The sequence below is a fragment of the Athene cunicularia genome, assembly GCF_003259725.1.
Source record: "Athene cunicularia isolate RWA chromosome 13 unlocalized genomic scaffold, athCun1 chr13_part1, whole genome shotgun sequence".
NCBI classification, from domain to species: Eukaryota; Metazoa; Chordata; class Aves; order Strigiformes; family Strigidae; genus Athene; species Athene cunicularia.
In genome coordinates, this window is record NW_020799117.1 from 4,662,554 (window position 1) to 4,684,468 (window position 21,915).

The 21,915-nt window shown below is 40.9% G+C and overlaps 1 protein-coding gene across 2 annotated transcripts in view; it reads left to right on the plus strand.

Moving 5' to 3' along the window:
- SPOCK1 (SPARC (osteonectin), cwcv and kazal like domains proteoglycan 1) overlaps positions 1-21,915 on the plus strand; it is a 318,661-nt gene that overhangs the window by 226,097 nt on the left and 70,649 nt on the right. The gene's annotated exons all lie outside the window — the stretch shown is intronic.

The following is a 21,915-nucleotide window of genomic DNA, read 5'->3' on the forward strand; positions in this document are numbered from 1 at the left end:
GCATAGTTTTTAAACAGTGTGTGGGAGGTGCAATGCACGTAGTTTCCATTAACAATAATGGGATTTATGTGTGTATCTTTATATTATGCATCATGCTCAAATGTGCCCCTATAGTATAATTGGACTAGAAGACGCATCTTGGGGTTGATGTTACTCAGTGAGTTGTCAGTATGGCATCAAGTGCACAAGTGAACACATTTATTGTATTCTAAAAAAATCTATGCAGTATAGATGCACAACTAAATTAGGTTTTAAATAGTCATGCACAAAGTAATTGCATCACATTAAAGATGTTTAGTTGGTGTTAGAAAGAATCACATTGATATTATACACATAATATTGAGGAGATATTGTGATAGTTGTTGCATGTAGAATGATGGGAGTATTTTCCAGTGAAAGCATTTTATAGAAAAATGTCAGTCTGAGCTCACGGCGTTTTCATCAAAATCACTACTTCAAACTTTTACTCAAAGGCAAAATTCAGAGAGGAACCTGTCCGGGCCCTCAAAATATTGTACCCTGGGCTGCAAATCAGCTGAGAACCTGCTCAGTGATAACTTGCAGGTTAGCAGTTCTTCCTGAGGAGACAGGGAGTGTTTGTTGTTGTTTTTTGTTTTGTTTTGTTTTTTTTTTAAAAAAGGGGGTGGGACAGAGTCCTCCAAATCTGCAAAACATGGAGTCATCCAGTTTACCTTTTGATGGTGGTATAAGGATTGGATCATTTCTAGATTACTTTGTCTTTTCCCTTCAAAGGCCATTCATATCCTCCTCTCCATTTCCCTCTCCCTGTACCTCCAGGTACTCTGCACTGAAGTCTTTACTCCATCCAACCAAAGGGAATGGCAGGAGGGAGTTTGGGTTGTGGAGAGGAACTGAGAGCATTGTAGTGATCAGCTGCAAGGGGTGAAGAAGTGTACAACTGATGGTCTTGTGAGAGAGTCTGTCAGTAGGAGGAATAAGAATGCTCAGAATATTACAGTGGAGATGGGAAGATGTAGGGGACTAATTCATGGAAAAATTGGAATTGGTTTCACTGTTTGCAGAGCTGACACATACAGGGCCTGTGTCCAGTCACTGGCAATTAGATGATACAGTGGAGTTCTTGGATTCATTGAGGGTTTTTTCCCAGAGGCAATGCTACACAGAACTGAGACGGAGAGCCCAGCTAGTTGCGTTCCCCTCATCTGTGATCTTTCTATCGTAAATACAGGAAAGCAGAGAGGAGAGTTGAAAATCCCTAAGTTAAACCATTAATATTTGTTTTCATATGCTTCAAACTGTTCTCCAGTGGTGTATACTTTTCCTTTACTGTTTTAATGTGTAACATATAGAAATAAATATGTAGAGAGAAATGATTATAGTCAAAAAACCATTTTTCTAGTTTGCTGTAATACAATCCTAGTAAAAGTAGCTTCTGCTGCATATATACTTCTTTTTCCTAGACGAAAATGGTGTATATTTTGTTCCACTGTGTGACAGTGGAGGAGATAATTTCTTGTTCATGCAAGTTTTGTCTTCCATTGTTGTTACCTGGTCAAATTGAGAAAAGAATGTGAAGTGGGTCATTTTAGGTCTAGCCAGCTGTACTCACTTTTTGCTGCAGGAGATCTTGATGAAAAGGTAGGGAAATAAAAGAGAAAGGGAAGTTTCCTAGTTTAGATGTCGGTAACGCTGGTTGTGAGATCTCTGTATGAATTTCTGCAGATTGATAGAGCAGGCATCTTGAAAGACTTGTAGCAACCTGCACTGTCAGGTCAAAAAAAAGATTACTTTTTTTTTTTTTTTTTCAGCGAATGATGTGAGGGGGAGAGAGTGCCCAAATGTCTTTTAAAGGAAAGTTTTTCTCAGATAGCACGGACAGGGCAAGGAGCCTTTAGAACCTTCAGCAGTTCGGTGGGGATGGTGATGGCTTCCACATGCTGCCTCAGTCAGTGGTGTAGACATAGTGCTGTATTGCATTTCATAAGGAGAGTTCAAAAATGCAAGAAATTATTAATAGCAAAGCAGAGACTTTCAGAGGGGAGACGGCACTGTTATTCAAACTGTCTCTTCCAATTCCCATGTAGAACAGAAGAGACAGGAAAACCTTGTAGGATGCAGTTCTAATCTGGGGTTTTGCCCAGCCGTGCAGAGTTCACCCTGCAGGACCTCTGCAAATAGATCTCGTGTCCTGGGGCAATACATGGCAGCTTCACCTCAATCCTCCCTGTTTCATGATGTGTCTTCTGCAGATTACATCCACCCCGGTGTGAGCTCTGGGGTGGCGAAATGAAACTGCTGATGGGGCTCAGTCAGCAAGGGAATGTTTTTTTGTCCTGGTCTGCAGCTGTACACCACATGGTTCTTGAAAACTGGCCTGCGGTCTTAATATTTTCAGTTGAGACGTAGAATTTCTTTTCTTACAGACATGTAATCACGTCATGTAATGCAATTTGTCTACCACCATGCACTCTTTTGGCTTTAGGTGAATCTATGCTTTTTTTTTAATTTCTGTATTATATTTGGGCTGGTTCCAGTTAGGGACTAACTGAAGTGTTAGATTGGTCCAGCTGACTGGAGAGATGGAATCTGGCTTTTTTTAGTTCATCATAACTGTGTCCTTTTCTCACACGTGATAAAGTGCATCTTTTCCACAGCTTTCTCACCTCCCTGGTTTAGGATGACACAGCATAATTTCTGTAAAAACTTGTTATGGCTGTAAATCCTCTGAAGCAGCTCTCTTCTTCCATCATGCTTGAAGTAGAACAGTCTTGAAGACTTGGAAGTCCCTAGTTGGATTTCCAATTGCAGCTCAGAAAAAATGACCTCTTCAGAGCGGCACCCCATCGGAGTGCAGGATGCCATCCCTTCACAGTACAGCTCCCTGCGAGCTTGGTGGGGACACCGAGCATCTTAAACTTGAGCAGATGCAGATAACCAAGTGTTTTGCTCTGAAGCAGACAACTGGGTGAACTCACGACTTGTATAAAGTACTACAGTATTTGCTCAGGTGAAGGCCAGGTCTATCAAACAGTTATGCTTAGACGTGGCAGCGCTGTGCCCGTAGCAACGTGTGTTCTGGGATGAGCGGGGAGCGCCTCTGCACCTGAGCTTGCTTGCACTTGGACAGTTGGCATACAGGACCTGTGACAAATAAAAAATACCTGCGGACACTTTGTCTTACGATTGGAGCCCACGTCTCTGCGATGCAGCGGGAACTTAGTTGGTTTTCAGATTTCTTTGTGGTTATTTTTCAACCCTGTGATCTGAGCTAACTTGGTTAGTTCGAAGCATTATTACCACATCAGGAATTTTGTTTGCTTGCAACCTTTCCTGGCTTTGCTATTGCTCACAAGACAGAATAAATAACAAATGAAAGATTCTCCTTTAAAATCGCAGCTTGCAAAAAAGACAATTTCATATAAATGTTGGGTGTAGGTAAACAAAAGGTGGAGAATGTTTCCGTTATTGTTTCACAGGATGAGATTATTACCAAAGCTAAATTGTAGTCATTTAGATGCTTTTAATATTCCCCCTTTGTCTTTCTAACATGTCTTGAGGCTGAAATTAGTCCTACCCCTAAATTTAAAATTCAAGTTATCAACAAAATGACACGACCTCAACCTGTAGGATTTATATCTGCACGGACCATACTATTGACCCTGCCAAACAGAAATTACTGTAACACTTTTGTTTTAATATTGACCTAAGGTAAAAGTAGAACTGATGGTGTTTTCAGAGAGTCAATGAAAAAGAAAACTGTTCTGGAATGAAGGCGTTGGCAAGGGCATATATCCAGAAGTGCACAGGGCACAAAAGTACCGCTTATCAAATTTTTAAAAAGAAAAAAACAGGTTATTACTATAGGTGATGGTATTCCTTCATGAAAATTACTCCCATAATTCCTATTTCCATTATTTTTTGCTCCATTACTTCCATCAGTACTTATTAGGCAAAGAGGAGGATCAACACAGACCACCATGTGGCTTCTACATGCTCCTCCAGTGGCTAGCAAGAGGCTCAAAATCTGTTGCCACAACTGTGGGACATTATTTTGTCTTTTAGTGTCCTTCAGAGTGTAGTTGTGATAAAAGGTGAGGGTAAATCTGAGGATAGATTGATCTTTACATATTTATAGCCAGTAATAGTACATGGGAGTGAGATAAACCTCTGGTGAAATAACTAGGATACTAAAAGGAAGTTTGAAAACTGTTTCCCCAGATATTTTAAACCTATAATGAGTGTATAATCACTTATTTTGGCTGTCAGATCCATTGCGTCATCAAGCCTTTAGCCATATTTGGATATGAATTCAAGGATACTTCCACCCTTTGGTTAAGATTCAGTACGTAAATACCAACTTCTTGACCCAGGTCAATCAACAGCCTGTTCTTGTTTTTGTGAGCGACTTTTTTATTTTGACCTAACTATAACAGAGTCGTAAATGGAAGATCACAAATAAAAAAATAAAAATGGCATAAATTTTTATTACTTCTCTTAGCTGCCTCTTTTAAGAGTAGCAAATAGAATTAATCAATGGGATTAATTATCTGTGGAAATGACATCATTACAAGGCAAAAGCAACACTGGGACTATCTATAAATTTCAAGCAGAATATCTAAAGATATAAAGCTGAACTCGGCAGAAATTACAAAATCATTAATTGCATTCACAGGGGTTTCTGCTGGGGATTGTGGATGCACTGTTTGAAAAAAATCCTGTCTTATTAAATACAAATTAGATTAGATAAAGTGCTAAAAGCCTCCTGTAGATCAAGGCTTCAACTTGTTAATGGACTTTTTTTCCCTTGTAACTTCAGATTTTCAAGTTATTTCAGGAATATCTTGCCTTTCACACAAATGAAAGCTACTTGCTAGAAATTCCAATTTTAAAGTCTCTGTGTTTAACATTCTTAAGAGAGGTATGTCACAGAGGCACCTGCTACCCGGGGAGGGGGCTAAATGCTGTAAGATACATTGTGAAGCTTAAAGATTGAAGACATTCACAGATCACATGTAGTCAGTTTAAATCACAGGGAGACTAAAATGAAAGCCTGGATGTGCTGCACTAGGCTGGAATGTGGTCTGGTTTGTGCTGGGTGCCAAACCTGGGACTGCAGGATACACGTTGTGACCAAATTCTGCTGAAGTTGGTACGAAAAGCCTTTCGGTTCAAACAAACTAGAAAATAACCAGCAAAATCCTGTATAAGGAAAATGGAAGAGGAGTGCTGGCCTGCACAGACACTTCTCTGTATTTTCAAAACTAAAATCTGTCATCATGGAGCCTGTATAGGAGGGTTAGTACCAGAAGTGTGGTTTATTACTTAAATATATCTTGCACAGGCAACACTGAGCAAAGAAAACCCTTCTGAGTTATAGAACTCTTTGATGGGATGCCATAAGGTCTTTCACTTTAAGCCAGTAAATTCCAGAGCAGTAATTTAAAGACTACACTTTTCCTTAAATCTAAAAGCATGTTCTAAATTTTATTGTGTTTAGTCTGAACACTTACCTGATACGCCTGATCCTTCATTTCCAGATGGTGAGTTACATCACCTGCAGGCTCTCTGACACACCTTTTGCCTCCCGTAAGGTGACTTGCCCAGGAGGAGGCACTGGGAGGCGAAGAATGTGGTCAGCCCTGATATGAATATGGGGTGAAGGTTTGTGCTCCTGTAAAGTGTGGTGACAAGGGGTATGTCAACACCAATACCAGCAGGCACGTCCAATGGGAAGTGAATTTTACCGGCTGTAAGCTGCCAGTATTACCGATTCCCCCAATCCGAACCAGGTATTCTCACCAGACACTGGGATTGCCATTTCACCTGGGCACCAGAGGTGGGGTGAGACTCTGCACCCTCCCACAAAGGGAAGGCACAATCAGCCTTTTGGGTTTTCACATGCAAATTTTGTTCAGCTTTGATAGGATATCAGTGCTTTTCGACGAAGCTATCCTGGAGCTGCTGGTGCTGAACACAGGGGTTAGATGGGGACGCTTCAGTCTTCGGAGCTGTTTGTCTACTTTCTTTTCAGGTGTAGTTTTACTTCTAGCAGATACTGAATCCAGTCTTGCAGCTCTGAGTGTTCCTACTGATGCCAGAAGGATAGGGGCTTCAGGTTGAGGGTAGTTAACTGTTACAGTGTTCACTTATCTATTTCTTAGGACCGTATAGAGTCTATAAAAAGAAAAAGAAGCTGTTCCTTGGGAAATGGAAATAGGAAATAGGTCATGTAAAGATTAATTCAGAATGCATTTATGAAGCAAGAATGTTATGAGCTCATGTGGTTGTGCACAGAGATAACTTTTGTTGTCAAATACAGTGAAATATTAGATAAATATTAGTTTAATAAAATGAATAATATATAAATTGATGGCTGTGACTACAGGTTGGGATTAAGTAGAAGACACATCTGAATTCAATCTGCAGCAAACATCTTCCATCTGTGCTAAAGACTCAAGCATCAAAAAAACAAACAAACAAAAAAAAACACCAAACCAACAGGAGATGTTCCTTGCTGTTGCTTAATTGCTTCTGTACAATTAGCAGGAAAGGTAGTCAGGATTTTGGGGGCACAAAGGCTATTGGTTGGGGATGAAAAATGAGGCCTCAGAAGTGCCAAATACACCCCTACAAAGGTAATGCTGTGTCCCAGGGTTATTTGCCACAGATTTGCTCTCTGAAATACTGGTTAGAAGTTTGTTAGGTTTTTCTAGTCAACTTTCTCAGATTATTACAGTAATAAAGAATGAAAAATACATGGGTTTAGATTATGTGATAGCTGTAATACAGGAATGAAGAGATGAAAAACTCATGTAGGTTATACAGAGGAAAGTGAATCGCACCTCTAGTGCGGTGATAAATTTGGCATTACTCTTATCTAAATTTCAGCTCCTTTTCTTCTGTTTGTTGATTCCGTGTGTTTTTATTAGAGTAGTTTTTCAGACCTAAATCATGACTGCATAGTAGTAGGTCATTTTGAGCAACACCCAGGCTTAATCTGTGACTAAAGAACAGCAGTTGTGTTGGTTGGAAAAATCAGATGAGAAGAATTATTCACTTATTTGCTTGTGGAACAACCCTGTGGATTGATGCAGCAGAGTATTTGAGTGATAGTCAGCAATATCTTCCTGCTATTGCAACCTTAAATCTTCTCATTCGTTCTGGTCTTCTATTAGTTTGACTTTGAGCATTTCTTTTCTGTAAGTAGACAGTTACTGGAGAGTTGCTTTTTTCTTCTTCTTCTTGTATCTAAAAACTGATTTAAAATCTAGTTTTTGTCATTATTTCCATTGTCATTAATCAGAAGCCTTTTTAATTAATATTTTTCTTTTGATGTACTATCATAAAATTTCAGTATTGTCAGTGGGAGAATGAGACCCCACACAGCACAGAATATGAAAGCTTTGAATAAACCTGGTGATTCCCAAATAACTGTCTGCAGTGAAGCTTATAAACTTCTGTAGAAATGGCTTAAAAAAAGCTTTCTTCATTATCACTGATTATCTCTACATTGACATGGTGAGTAAAACCCGGTCCAGCAGTGTCTAAAATTTTATCATCTAATTCTTTTTCAGAGAAGACACTGTGCAACTTTAGTATCAAATCTTTCAGTTTACCAGTAAATTGAATGACCCACTTAAAGATGCCTTTAGAAGAGAATCTGAGATGTGAGCTGACACAAACTCCAGTATCTTCTTTCCTTGGGCAAAAGCTCTCAAGACTAAGCATACACTGTGCTTTAAGGGTGTCAGATTACTCTGTGGGATTTATTGCTTTGTTAATATGCTCAAGACATCATCTTTCACTACTGTGAGAGCTGAGAGCACTGTCTGGATTTTTCTGTTCATTGTTCACCTCTGGCTCCCTCATTTTACAGCTTCGGCTTTGGGCTGGAGAGGAGAATCATTTGCCACCTCCCAAATTCTGATATTGTTTAAGTTTTGTGTTTCCTCTCTACCAACAGACATTTCCCTGCTTCTGGTCAGCTCCAGGATGCCACTGTTAGAAATTTAAAAAGCCAATCCTTTGACTTCACAGGTTCTGTTTAACTCGCTGTTTGACTGTTTAGTGACTTCAGTTTCATCTCTGCATCCATGATTCTGGGAAGGTGAAGAGAAAGGAAAGGTCTTTTCCTCTTCCTTCTTTAATCAGCGGATTCCCTTGTTTTTTTGCTTTCTTTTCCCCCTTATCTCCAGTGGAGAGCTCTTCTGTCTCCACAGATGGAGCTCTCTGCACAGACACTGCCCCTGCCTCTCAGGAGCTGCACTAAGCACACAGGCACTTTCCTTGGTGCTAAATTCACTTCAGAAAATCATCACCACTTCTACCCCCCCACACACCTCTTTTTTTTCCATTTTTATCCCAGGGCTCAAGAGACTCTGCCATGACACCAATACATTTTTATAATACAGGCTTTAATATTTAATAGCCAAATGCTTCCTTGTCACTGAGCATTCCTTGTTTTGGGAGCGGGGAGGAGGCAGTGGGATGAGCCAAGCAGTCATGCATCGTTACGCAGAGAATATGGTGTGGATATAAAAAGCAACAACGTATGCAGGGAAAGCATTTTCCTTAGTGTATCCAGGAGGCTAGGAAGGAAAACCAGTTGTATAATTCATGTTAGGTGCCCTTGCTGCAGGTCGTGAATTTAGTCTTGATCTCGGCAAATCCGTCACACTTAGAGAGTGACAAGGAAATGTAGCACTGGTGACAGCCTGTATTGTGAATATTTTTAAGGTCTTGGCTAGAGTACAATGCTAGCCCAAAATATAGGCTCAGGGCCTCACTAGACAGGCACTCTTGTCAGAGGCAATTGTGACAATCTAATCTTCCTTAAATTAAATGTTTTTTCTACCCAAGGAGTTGTACAAATCAGTCATTTTCCCTCTGTTTCCAGCCATCAGCCTATGCCCTGCTTGGGGGATAGATTTCTGTGGTGATCCCATGCACTGGGCTGCAGCTGACTTCTACACACTGCTGTTGTCCTTCAGCATCGCTCCACCAGCACAGTTCAACCATTCTCATTTTTAAGCCAAATGATCCAGATCACGTCCCCTCCTCGCATCTTCACGAGGGGAATACTCCCTGCTGAGATGAGACAACCGAGGGACCAGCAGAACACTTAAAGGCAGTGAGGTTTCATCCATCTGGGTGGTCAGGCTATGGTCAGAACGAGAGGGCACTACTGCCTTTCCCAAGGGATGGAGGCCAGTACTCACTGACTTATTAAATGCCTCCCCAAGGAACTGGGGGCTCAGACACCCTAACCATGCTATCCAGGGAAAGGAGCAGGTGCTACAAAGTCAGTCAAACTCTACAGTCTCTTAAGTGTATTGCTTTAAATCAACACAATGACTCTTCATTTCAAGTGTCTTCTGATAGCCCCTTCAGACAGCATACCAAATAGGGGCAATTAAAATATTTACGTTGTTTTCAGCATTTTAATACAATTTGATTGTCTGAGCTAATGTACAGCTAAAATCAGTTACTTCATCCTTCTGTCTTTAATTATGCTCACCCATCAAAATACTCACAGTCTCCATAATGTTCAAAAGAAAAATATCACTGCTAAAATGACACTTGAACCTTCAAATGCTGAAGACCGTCCTTCCGGCACCAGCTCAAAGGGTAGCTGGTAGGTCCAAGGGGACGAGTCTGTGAAGTGTGTGATAAACGTAGATACCCAGCCGGATAAATTAATGTCTAAGGCATTAAATGTCTGCAGGTTGAGCAGATCAAATCTCATTTGAGTGTCAACTCTATAAACACCTGTTATCAGTCACTGTGGGCATTAATGATGTGGCAGACTAACTGCAATAGTTACGTTAGATTAAACTCACTCTCATTGACTCTTCAGGGAGTTAGACCCTTTCTAAATCCAGGTGAGATCAGGCAGCGTTGTAGTGTCTGTCCAGGACGTGTTCCGTATTCAACAAATACTGCCCCTAGGACCCAACTTTCCAGCCAACCCTCTGAGCAGCGGCTAACACTGTGCTTGAAGTCAACGTGAGGTTAATGGTTGGACTAGATGATCTCCAAGGTCTTTTCCAACCGAGATAATTCTGTGATTCTGAGTTTCAGTTGTAAAATCAGGACTTGGGTAAATGTGCCTCAATTCCTTGCATTTCAAAGGTGACATCCTCTGGACCGTTCAGGTACTGTGACAGAAACCACATGCAGCTCTTTTTCAAGTGCAAGGAATAGTTTCAAGGCTTAACAGTGAAGCATTCCAGAAACTGGTTCCAAAAAAGCAGTCATCTTTGACGTCTAATTTGGTGAAGGTTCAGCAGTAATTTACAATATTATTATTATTATAGTCTGCAGGAAGGGTGATGTATTGCCACTTAGAAGGGTAATTTCTGAGTTCTTCTGAGGACGTGCAGGAATGCCTCAGACCTGTGAGGGGGGAAAAGGGAAGTTTTGTCTGGAGCATCACAGCAGAATGAACTGTCACGACCAGCATTGAGCCTCAGCTGTTTGGAACAAATGTAACTTCCATGTAAAGGGGGAATAGGTGCGCGTACCAGTAAACGGATAATAAACTGGTCAACAAAATGTGCAGTATTGGACATGAGAGCTGTGCTGTGTTATTCTATGAAGTAGCTTTTTCAAAGGGAGTTACAAAAAAAAAAAAGCAAAAATACATCCCTGGCTGATTTAAACCAGTCCAAATATCAATGGTATATAACTGGCTATTTGATACTATGTGAAAAATACCGATTTATTATTTAGGTAAATCTTTTGATTCTTGAGCTATTTATATTTTAGGAAAAAAAGCATAATGGTCTGAATCCCCTTCAAAAGTGCAAATGCATTCTCCAAATGTTTTTCTTTTGAGAGAAACTCAAAATAGACTTTTGAAGCATGCAAAAATGACTTCAAACTGCAGTTTTATTTACGCTTCTATAGGTTAAACTTTAGCAGGAATGTTCTTGTATTCTATTTTGCTCAGTCCTAGAATATTGCACAGAAGCTGGAACAGATGTAATTTTCCAGTTCAAATGGTCTACTAATATTTATGAGATCATTGTACATCTCATTGGAGGACATCGAACATCTGCAGCCTTAGAGTTCTTTGGGAGATAGCATCTAAGTTTTACTAATAACTTTCACTCATTCTTGATGAATTTATATTAGAGAACAATAAGATATAGGCCACAAACATCATCTTCACAGTGACCAGCTGGAGAGTGGGAATATATTAATCCCCAAAATTCGTGATTTTGCTAGTGTCCAGATTATATGATGCCTGTTGCAGTTCTACTCTTATGGTTTTCTTAATGTAAACTTTTTTTTGATTCTAAGTTGGCCTGCTCGTTGGACAAAAACTGAGTAGTTTTGACTAGTTTCTATGACTCATTATGTGCAACGGCTAGCAAAAGTGGAAAAATTCTTTTACTTTTCTAAAAAACCTGCAGCATTCAGCTGTAAGGGTTGGGTTTTCTTACAGAATTTGTTGCTCATGGACTTTTCCAACTTGAAATCATTTGTTTCCAACCATTCGTTTTGCTAAGAGACAACAGTTCTATTTTTGTTATCAGATCTAGTGCCACTCAATGCCAAGCAAGTCGGTAAAAGAAAACTGCATCCCCAGGTACAGTCATGAGATTTACCAAGAACCGGTTTTGTAATCTGAACCAATGAGTTTCTGTAGAAGGATTGATGTGTGTGTTTGAGTTATGTTTTTGAGTAAGCAGTGGATTCCGACAAGTCTGTGGGCATCTGACACGGGGTCCATGAGTTATTTCACTTGGTATAGGGTCCATGAACTACTTTGCTTGATCAAGGAAGTTATGTAAGAAAAGCAAAGCTATTATCAGGAGGCTTAAAGTCATGTTCTAGTGGACTGAACTTTACAAGCAGGTAAATAAACAAAAGTCTGAAAGCCCCCTGTATTAGAATGCATGTTTAGTACTCTAATCTGGTTAATTGGGTGTTGTCATCTCTCTGGATTTAATTATCATTGCTCCCTTCCTACCAACCCATTAGATTGTTTGCTGCTGCAGAGCATTTGATATTTCCTGCTGCAGAATTGGCTGCACTTAGGCAGTAGTATATGTTTATACCCTTATAAATACGCAGGACTTTGACTCCTTTGTAGATGAAAGGAGCCGTATAAATGGTAATTTCATTGCATAATTGTCTTACTGAATATTTTTCAAAAAAATATTTAATAGCGTAGATGTAGTACATCAATACCAGTCAATTAAACTGCTTGGGGATCTTCTTTGAGGATTAACAAATGCTCTGATAGCTGCCTGGTGTTTTTAGAATGTACAATATTTCTCTCGCAAAACCTACTTGAATATAGGTGCAGATGCCTTACCCTGTGCTGCACCAGATTGCAACAACTTGTCACTAGAAATGCCCACAAGGTTATAAACTTTCTTGAGAAATGTAGTGCCTTGACCTATAGTAAGCGTGAGAGTAAGAGCAGTGTATATTAATTGTAACGGTTCTTTATTTAGGAGGTGTACATGGTGTAGAATATCAGATTAGTAAAAATGTTTCGACTTTGGAGGAGGTTCTTGAAGCCTTTAGATTTTTTTTCAATGTCCATGACCTTTTCTTCTGCTCCCTTAAGGACAGATGTTGAAGTTATTCAGATAGTCTTGCTGTTGAACTCACTGAAATAGCAAAGCTGAAATCAAACCTGTGTTGTAAACTAGAATTTTGTATTTCTTGTTATGCACTTCATTAAACCAGAGAGGGTTTTTTTTAGATAAGCATTTGTCATCTCCATGTCAGATTTCTGAAAGAACATGGTGTATCAACAAGACATGTTTAATGCAGTCTTGACAGAAAGGTTAACAAGAATTCAGAAGGCAGCAAGGAGGGAAATAATATGTACTGCTCCAGGTAAAAACGACAAGGAACGAGAATAAGTTGTAATCCAGCTTGTCTTAAACGGCAGTGTTTATTTGTTGTACAGTGAATGTAATTAAAAATGTTTTAAGCAATTCCTCCCTCCAGTAATATCCACTACTGTCTGTCAGTTCATACTGCAGTGGGACCTAGAAGTCGGGTGCCCACGGACTGAATTATTTTGCAAAAAATGTGTTTGACATGGGGTTCTTCTGCCCTGCGTACTTTGAAGGGAAAAGGATTCAATGCATCTGCCAGGTTCGGACTCTGTAGGATCAAGGTCACACGGCTGAGAAAGGCAGAGGGAAAGGCAGTGAAGGCAAATGTCACGGTCACATCCTGATGAGAGTGGGTGCTGTGTTTCGTGGCTACATGGTTTTCTCCCATCGATACCCTTGTTGAGACAGTCCAGTTACTCAGAGGACTGAGAAGGGGCCACAGGACACTGAGGCATGTGGCTTCTTTGCACTTAACCATCACACTTGCAGACATCTGCATATTTACATAGCTTATGGAAAATTCCAGGAAGTTCCCAGGCCTCCCTCTAAAGCTGCTACGATTTCCATTGAAGGGGATGATCAAAGCAAAAAAGCAACTGAGTTTGAGTAGCGCTCTGTTCTTGAGCTGTCTGCGGCTGGTTGATGATTTGCAGTATGCAATGAGTGCTTTTGCATTGAGCAAGAAAACACCCTTTGAAGAGAAGTCAGCAATAAGCAAGGATTGCAAATACAGTATTTGTTCCTTTTGGGAAAGCTACCAATCTTGATGATGGTAATCACAGGGCTCCTTTTCTAACTTGAAAAGAATCACAGTTGTGACTGCCAAATCAAAAAAATTGGCATGTGATGGTCGGAACTTAAAGCCCTATCAATTCCATACACTCCTCTGCCTACAGTTACCTTTGCACTAAGGACAACCTGATTTAGTTCAGCTTGCCAGTTGTACATTTTATATGTAAAGCCAGTATTATTTTTAAAATCCTCCTCTTTGTAGCCAAAGTCAAAATAGAAGAAAACTCTGTAATTTACATGATGAATCATCTGCCAGAGTACAAGCACTGAAAGTTGTGTTCTTGACAGGAAGAGGAAACAAGAAAATCTTAAAGTGTATTATGCCAACTCATAGGTAATTACACAAGCTTAAATATAATTGTCATTTTGCACTAATTTAGTTACCTTGTTCCAAGCTTCATGCCTGCATTCAGTTAAAATGTAAAATTCCTTGTTCCAATATCCAGATGATGCAGTTATAAGGGTTATAAAAAAGGAGATTAGCTGCTTTTGGGTAACTGGCATGTAAGAGACTCGTACTCCAGGATCTTTTCTGTTTATGCAGAGGCAGAAGATGCACTAATGCTTGAGATGCTTAGAAGTTGTATTCCTAAGTGCTCTGACCTTCCTGAGAGGTGCCAACCTCTTACACTGAAAAATTACTATTTCTTTTTTTTTTTCAGTTTCAGAATTCATATCTTGAGCTTTTATGAGCAAACATCTTATGAGCCATTTAAAACATCAAAGGAGTTGTTTCTTGGCTTGGGTACATCTTTAATTTGAAGCAGATTTATTAAAGGCCAAAACAGGATAATACTGCAAAAGGATTAGATGTGGTTACTTGATTTCTGAGCAAACAGACTAATTCTGCTGTCTTTATATGCGTGTCTTTCGCAGTGAGTCCATTCACTGAGCATTGAACTGGGCCTGAGGTTTGTTTTTTCCTTTTTTAAAATTTTTCGTTGTTTCTATTGTCGCCTTTAGAAATCAGAAGCATTGCTGAAAGCTTTAACTTCAAAGCTTAAACCAGCTTACTCTTTATTGGTTGCTATGCTCCAAAATACATTCCTGAAGCTTCTTTGCTAGTTCACTGCCAAATCTTTTGTTTCAGCCCCTCTTAGCACTGGGGCTTTCTGTTTGGTTTTTGGTTTGATTTGTTCTTCACAAAATAAAAATTCTGAGAAGCCAATTAAAAAATAGGTTGTCGTTCTTAGCGCTTAAATCTTGTTGCTATTCTGAGAGCAACTAGAGCAGTGGTACTGCAGAATGCTGTTTATTTTATATTAGTATTTACACTGCAGATTTGCTCTGTCTATAAACAACAGGCAAAAACTCTCTCCAAGATCTGAAAGTTTACTTGATACTGTATCTTTCATACATGGGTAACAAGGAATGAGCACTGCTAGGGTCACATCATGGTCAGTGAAACCTGGGCAACCCTATTGTAAACTAGTTAATCCAATAGATTTGATGGGAAAGGAATGGGATTACTGTGCTGGAGAAGAGGATTGGCCTCCTGACATTTATTATCAAGGAACAGAAAAACTCAGACTGACCTTCACCTCTCACATGGAAAGACGAACTTTGGTTAGAGAAGGACGACACAGCTGTTGAAAACCAAGCAGGCATGCTGTAAAAGCTCACGTTCCCACTTTTACAGAGGTGCTTCAGGACTTGGTTGTATGTTCAGCGTGTGACTGGTAGCACAGGTAAACTACTGAGTTTGGTATAAGGAAGAATAATCTTTAGCTGCTTATTGCGCCACCAAGTTGTCCAACAAACCAGGGTGGGCCTTCAGTGTATCTGTATCTTTTTTACCCCCACTACTTTTTTACTCATTCTAGAAACAGAAATGCAGGGAGTTTTAAGAAGTCAGTGATAGCTAAGGATATGTGAGCTCAGAAGCCCAGAGTACAGCACCTAGTCGGACCCTTGTTCTCTTCTCTCAGTCTCTCCTGGAAGCTCCCAGACCCTTGTCCACACAGACTCTCAGGAGTTTCCAGATTCTTCCTCCTTCTCCCCAATAATTTGATAACACAGGCCCTGGGAAGCACAAAACTACATGAGCATGACCTGCTAGTTTGTGTTATTCGTTACTTGTGGCAAGGTTGCTAGAGAAATAGGCAGCAGAGAACAAATTCAACAGACTAATTCACCAGTGTGTCAAGAGGTGAAGCAGCTATAGTATCAATGTTTCTCCAACTTTCATTTGTAAAAATACATCAGAGAGGGTTAAATTGTACTTGTGAGCTGTGCACAGCCTGTACAGCCGTATCAGTCAGAATCTCATCCCTAATAACATGCCATCAGATGCATCGGGCACCTTAAAGTAACTGCAAATCCAGGACCCTCACATAGTGCCAACAGCCAGTTCTTTGCTTTAGGGTCCTTATGTGCTGCTGTGTTCCTACAGAAGGCATTGCACTTGCTGATGGTTGAGAGATTTCCGAGGTTAAGGTATTGCCATCATACCAACTGCATAAAGGCCTGAAGGGATCATGCCTACCCTTTAGGTAGACTTCAGGTAATATGGCCTCAAGTTGCACCAGGGAAGGTTTAGGCTGGCTCTGAGGAAGGATTTCTGTGCAGAAGGGGCTGTTGGGCGTTGGAATGGGCTGCCCAGGGCAGGGGGGGAGTCCCCGGGATCCCTGGAGGGGTTGAAGAGTTGGGCTGAGCCAGCGCTGAGGGATCTGGTGGGGTTGGGTGCGGTCAATGGTTGGACTAGATTATCTTCAAGGTTTTTTCCAACCAAGATGATTCTGTGATTCTTTATGGTGGTCTTGAGATGCTGCTTTTTGCCCAGGTATGGACAGGTGGATATGAGAATAACTGAGTAGATTGATACAGTTGCATGGCATAGCTAAATTTCTCGGTTTAAAATGTCACTGCCTGGGCAGAAACCCTGTGCTTGGGGATCTGAATGTCTTGCCTTGCGTTCCCTCTGCCACATGCAGGCAGTTGTTTAGCTGGTAACTGGATTATCTGTAAGTGCATAGAGCCACAGATCGTTACCCCTTGGTTATGTTCATGTTATTTGATGTGTTGTCTCCTTGAGAGAAATTAAATAGTCTTTAGTAATTTGAAGCAAGTAACAATGACAAATCATCATTCTCATGTGGTCAGTCAATGGCTACAGAACGAGAGTACATCTCTGTTACGTGGCAAGTACATTTCAAGCAGGCATTGATGGTTCCAAATCTCCAATTGTTTTCCTGTGATTTTCTTTTAAACTAAAATTACTTTGGTCTATTAAAAAAAAAAAAAACAAAAAAACAACAACAAAAAAAACAAGTAGCTTCTTTCCACTTTGAATAACTCTATTAGCGATGAACTCTCAGCTCATAATTATGAAGAGTTAGAATAGAGAATGATTTCATACAGACAAAAGCAATATAATATATAGAGATAAATGAAAGAAAACAAATGCAGTAGGGAAGTGATTTTTTTAAAGTCCACATCTTAGAATGTGGCAGACTAGTGTACTGAAAAGCAAAAACTCATGTGCAGCTAGAAAATGGTCATCATTAGTGGACTATCATGCAAATCCCCCAGGAAGAAAAAGGAGTAGACATTTAGCAACAGGAAATGATTTTGTGAATATAGAATATGGACTATATGATACATTTTTAATTTCTTTAAAATAAGCTAGCATTGCTGCCTGCATTTGCATTTGCATTCTGCTCCTGTGAATATCCCTGACTAGAGAATTAGCATCTCCAAAGACAGTTCATAGCAGTAATTACCAGGCACAGTGCATGATTATGCCACGCAATGAAGCATCCTGCGGAGATCCCCACATCAGTGCCAACCTGTGCAGCGAGTCCCTGCGTGCAGGAGGAGGCTGGGGTGCAGAGCTGCAGCATCTCCCCGGCACCTCAGCTCCTCCGTTCGCGCACGGGGAACCAGCTCGCACAGCCCAGGGGGTGAGCATGGCCTTGGTGCTCGAAAATGAGCTGTAGAGTCACTGAAATCCAACCACAGTCTTGAAGCTCAGATCTCAGTCTAAGAACGTGATCGTGCTGGGGAGAGGACAAGTGAGTGCCTACCTTGCGGTAGCCGTTGCATGATAACTAGCAGGAGGTAGGATCGGAGGAGAGTCCGGGGTGGTTTGCAGATTTAACACAGGCTGGTACTTTGTGTTAAATCTGAGGGAGGAGCAGGGATGGGTGGCTTGGACTCAGGCCATTCATAGTGACAGAAGTGCTTTGTCTTCAGTCGCCTTTTAACTTGTCTCTTCAGCCAGTGAAGAAGTCGATATCAGCATCGCACAAAAGTTCCCATTTATGAGTTGACTCTTCTGTGTCAGGTTCCAGCCCTGCTTGGCCCCTGCTGCTCCAATAAGCACCAGAATTTCTTACAAGATGCTAAATCAGCTGAGAGACATCCCATCTCCATGCCTTGGTCTAAGTATTTCCAGTACTGGCATCTAAATTACTTGTAAAAACAAATTAAATTTTTATGTGACATGTTAGATTTTGGTGCCTAGAACTATTTCTTTGTTCACAAAATGGCAACCATTTGTTTTCCTTGTTCCACTGCATTAATAAATGGTCCCTTGAATGTCCTCCGCTTCCTGTATCCAGTGCTGTGACCTTATGTGCCATATCATCTAGCTGATGCAATTAACTGCTTTTTTTTTTTTTTTTTTAAAATCCTGCTTCACATTTGGCCATCTGCCAGTTATTTCTCAGGGCAATTTGCTTGTATTAAAACAGAATTTTGTCCTTCAGTGATCTGTCCAGAAGTACCTAAATTAGCTGATTTTGCTCTGTCCGTGAGGGCAGTTTGCGGTAGCACGAGTCCATGATAATTTTCCTGGTTTGCAGCCCTGCCATTCAAACATGACAGTCGCCCTACTAACTCTTCAGCTATTAGTTAGGGGAAATGGCGTTTTTTTGGTTTGTTTTTTTTTTTTAAGTCTGTATTTCTTTCTTCTTGGGTAGTTTTACCAGCAGGATAACATTTAATGCAAAACTTTTGGCTACTCTGAGTCCAGTTACAGATATGAGAGATCAACCATGTGATCCTTTAGAAACAAATTCCTGGCAGAACACTTAGGAAATCCTGTTTTTACTGCAGTGTGGTCAGGTACTTTGCTGCTTTAGCTGTGCCATTACCCTGGGTTCCCACGCCATGGCCTGTTGTCCTGAGAATTCACCGCTGCCATGCCTGCCCCTACAGCTCTGCCACGCTCCTTTTCTCCCTCTTCTCCTGGCCTGCATCCCTTGGTCACAGGCTCTCGTTTATGAATCTCTCATGCACTAATTTGAAGGCAAGAAGGAGGCATGAACTCTTCTTAGGTGCTGAGTAGTCAGACTCTTTGTTTTCTAAAGCAACTCTTTTCACTTTAACTGATGAAAACAAGGAGCCCCTTTTGCTTCTCCTCCTGCTGAGAAGTTGAAACCTCGTTTAGAGAGGTGTGCGCTGTTCTAATTATAGTGTGGAGCCACAAAATATGCAATTAATGCCATCCTGAATTGCATGATGGCTCCCTCTTGGAACTCAGCTCGCTCTTTTCTGAAGGCCAGGCCAGGAACTGATTGTCCCTTCCTGGAAGATGAATCTTCTGTCTTTACAGTTGCTCAGGAGTTGCTAGTCGCTGGTTTAAATTTACCCTGTAAGAGTCAAAAACTTGGAACTTACTGATTGCATATGGGTGGGACCTAACAACAACAACAAAGGCAGCTGAATTTTTTTTTTTAAAAAAGTGTTGTTACATTTTTACAATCTTAAAATCTACAAGCTTAATTTTAGGGACCTGAGCCATGTCCTTGGAGCACTTGCAGTTGGCAACATTAATGATGTGACCTCCTGACTTAAAGGGTGATTTTTGAGAGAATGCCTGGGTCTCATGCTTTCCCTCTGCTCAGTGGTTAATTTTACCCTCAGGGCAAAGTCTTGCAGCTCTCCCTCATTAGAGCTGCAGGATTGCAGAGGGCAGAGCTGTGAAGTGTAGAGCAATTTGTGGTCCTCAGAGCTTTGCTGCATGAGACCTTTTGGTGTTACTGCATTCAGCTGCGTAAATCTGTTCAGCCTATTTAATATTAGTGCCTTGGAACCTGGGTCTCTTTCTTCTTGACCCCACACCTGGGAACTTTTTTTCTAGCAGATGATGAACCACTAGCCTGTCAGCTAAGTGTGCAATGAGAGACTTCCTCAAGTATTTGTTGTTTACCTGAGATATAGTAAGGTCCTTCATGTCATTTCTTTCAGAAAGGGGAATTTCTGAGCCAGTCAGCTATAACATCTGCTTCAAAGCTACAACTAGCACACATTAAAGTGGCTCGACTTGTATTTACACAATAGTTTAATTGGTTTATTCCACCACTGGTATGCAGGCATAACTCCCATTAATATCAGCAGCATCTCTGTATTCTCATAAGGAGAACAGAGCTCCTAATTAGAACACCAGGTTTTTAAGATATCTTTCTACAGCTTTTATTGCAAAGATAAAGTGCCGTATGTTCGCCTGGTAGCTATTCTAATAGAAAACATTTTTTTATTTTCTTTTTTTCCCCCAGCCTCCCCTTTATTTTTATTGCAATAACATGAGCCAGTCCCATCCCGGAGCAGAGCAGATGCAGGGCGGGGAGCCCTGCTGAAGGGACCTCACCCTTCAAGCAGAAAGAGCAGCAAGTGCGTGCCCAGAGAAATAGGATGAATATACTCCCTAGCAAAAACTGTTAGTCTGGCCATACAATGGCCATCTTCGTCAAGATAAAGCCTACCCAAGCGGTCAGTCTTGGGGACAGAGCGCGGTCCGTATTTTCAGTGCCCCCTCTGAGGCTTGGGGCTCTGTTGCCCAGTCCCAGTTCAGCCCCTCTCCTCCTCCAGAGCCCAGGGCAGCGGGGCCTGGGTGCGATGGGTTAATCATAATTTAAAATGAAATCACCACCTTCACATTTGTTTTAGTGGTCGGTAAAATTTATCAGCAAGCGAAAGTGAGCAAAACAGCGCCGGGTGTGCCGGGGAGTCTCTGCTCCACCCAGACACACACCTTACATCCCGAAACGGAGTCCTTTTAAAGCGCAGCCTGCATGAATATTCATGAGGATGGGGGTGCTCCCTGAGGGGTTTGCAAGTCGTCAACAACTTTTCGAGGGCTTTTCTTTCCTTTTTTTTGTCGCCAGGGAAGGTTCGCGGGCTTAATCCACCGCGGGGAGGAGGGACGGCTCAGCACAGGGGTGCTGGTATCCACGGGCCAGACAGGGCTGGGCATAACTCCGTCTGGCCTGAAGGCGGCGGCCGTTCTAACTCCCTTTTAACAACTGATTTTAACCATCAAAAACTATAGACATAATGCCTTATCTCTTTTTAAACCTTAGGTTACATGCAAAGTGCAAAACCATTTAGAACCACAACACTGTCTGACCACAACAAAGTTCAGTTACAACGCAATCTGATGTTAACACAATTTTCTTTTTATATTTAACTTACCGAATAATATATTTAACCATAACTTGAGATTTGAATAACAAACATCATATAGGTTTTATTACGCTGGGCAAGGCCCGTGGTTTGCAGAGCAGCAGAGGTGGCAGGGCGGGCAGGAGGAGTGCTAAGGGACGGCACGACCCTGGCACATCGCCCAAAACTTGAGACCCGTGTCAGGATTTCGCGTTGGTGTTTTTACAAACATGAATTCATGTGGTTGACTTTGCTGTCTCCCAGCTGCCCACCTGGGCGGTGGTTTTCAGGATTTCGGGTTTTTACAGAGCATAAAATGTTTGCAGGATTTTTAATGTACGTGTTCAGCGGGATGCAATGGGAGTGTGCCGTATGACATTTCCTTTGGAATTTGAGTGAAAGATACTGAAACTTTTTTATATAGTTCCAAGTTGGTTTTTTTTTTTTAAAAAAAAAAAAAAAAAAGTCTTTTGGTCTGAGTATTCCAGATACAGTAATTTTTCTTCCGTCTGATGAAACTGGAAACACAGGCTTGTAAAAAAAACACTGATAAGAATCCTAGCCTAAGGAAGCAATGGCAAGCGCTGCTCTAAAGCTTGTAAACAAACAACCCCTCTCAAATGGGTGTCTGAATTCCAATGGATTCTAATTATCTGCTAAGACAGATAGGTGCAAAAAGCTAGTGATATAAAGAAACTCCGGACAAAAAAAATATATGTGTATATATATGTTGTAATTTCAGGAAGTTTTAGCTTCTGCTGGTGGCAGGTACCAAGTAAAAGATAAGGTAGAAAATAATAAGCTTTTGTTATTTGTATCTGAAGTTTAGAAGAGACGTATTGTAAGTGAACAAAAGATGCACCATAAAACAAACACTGCACTGAAATAATTC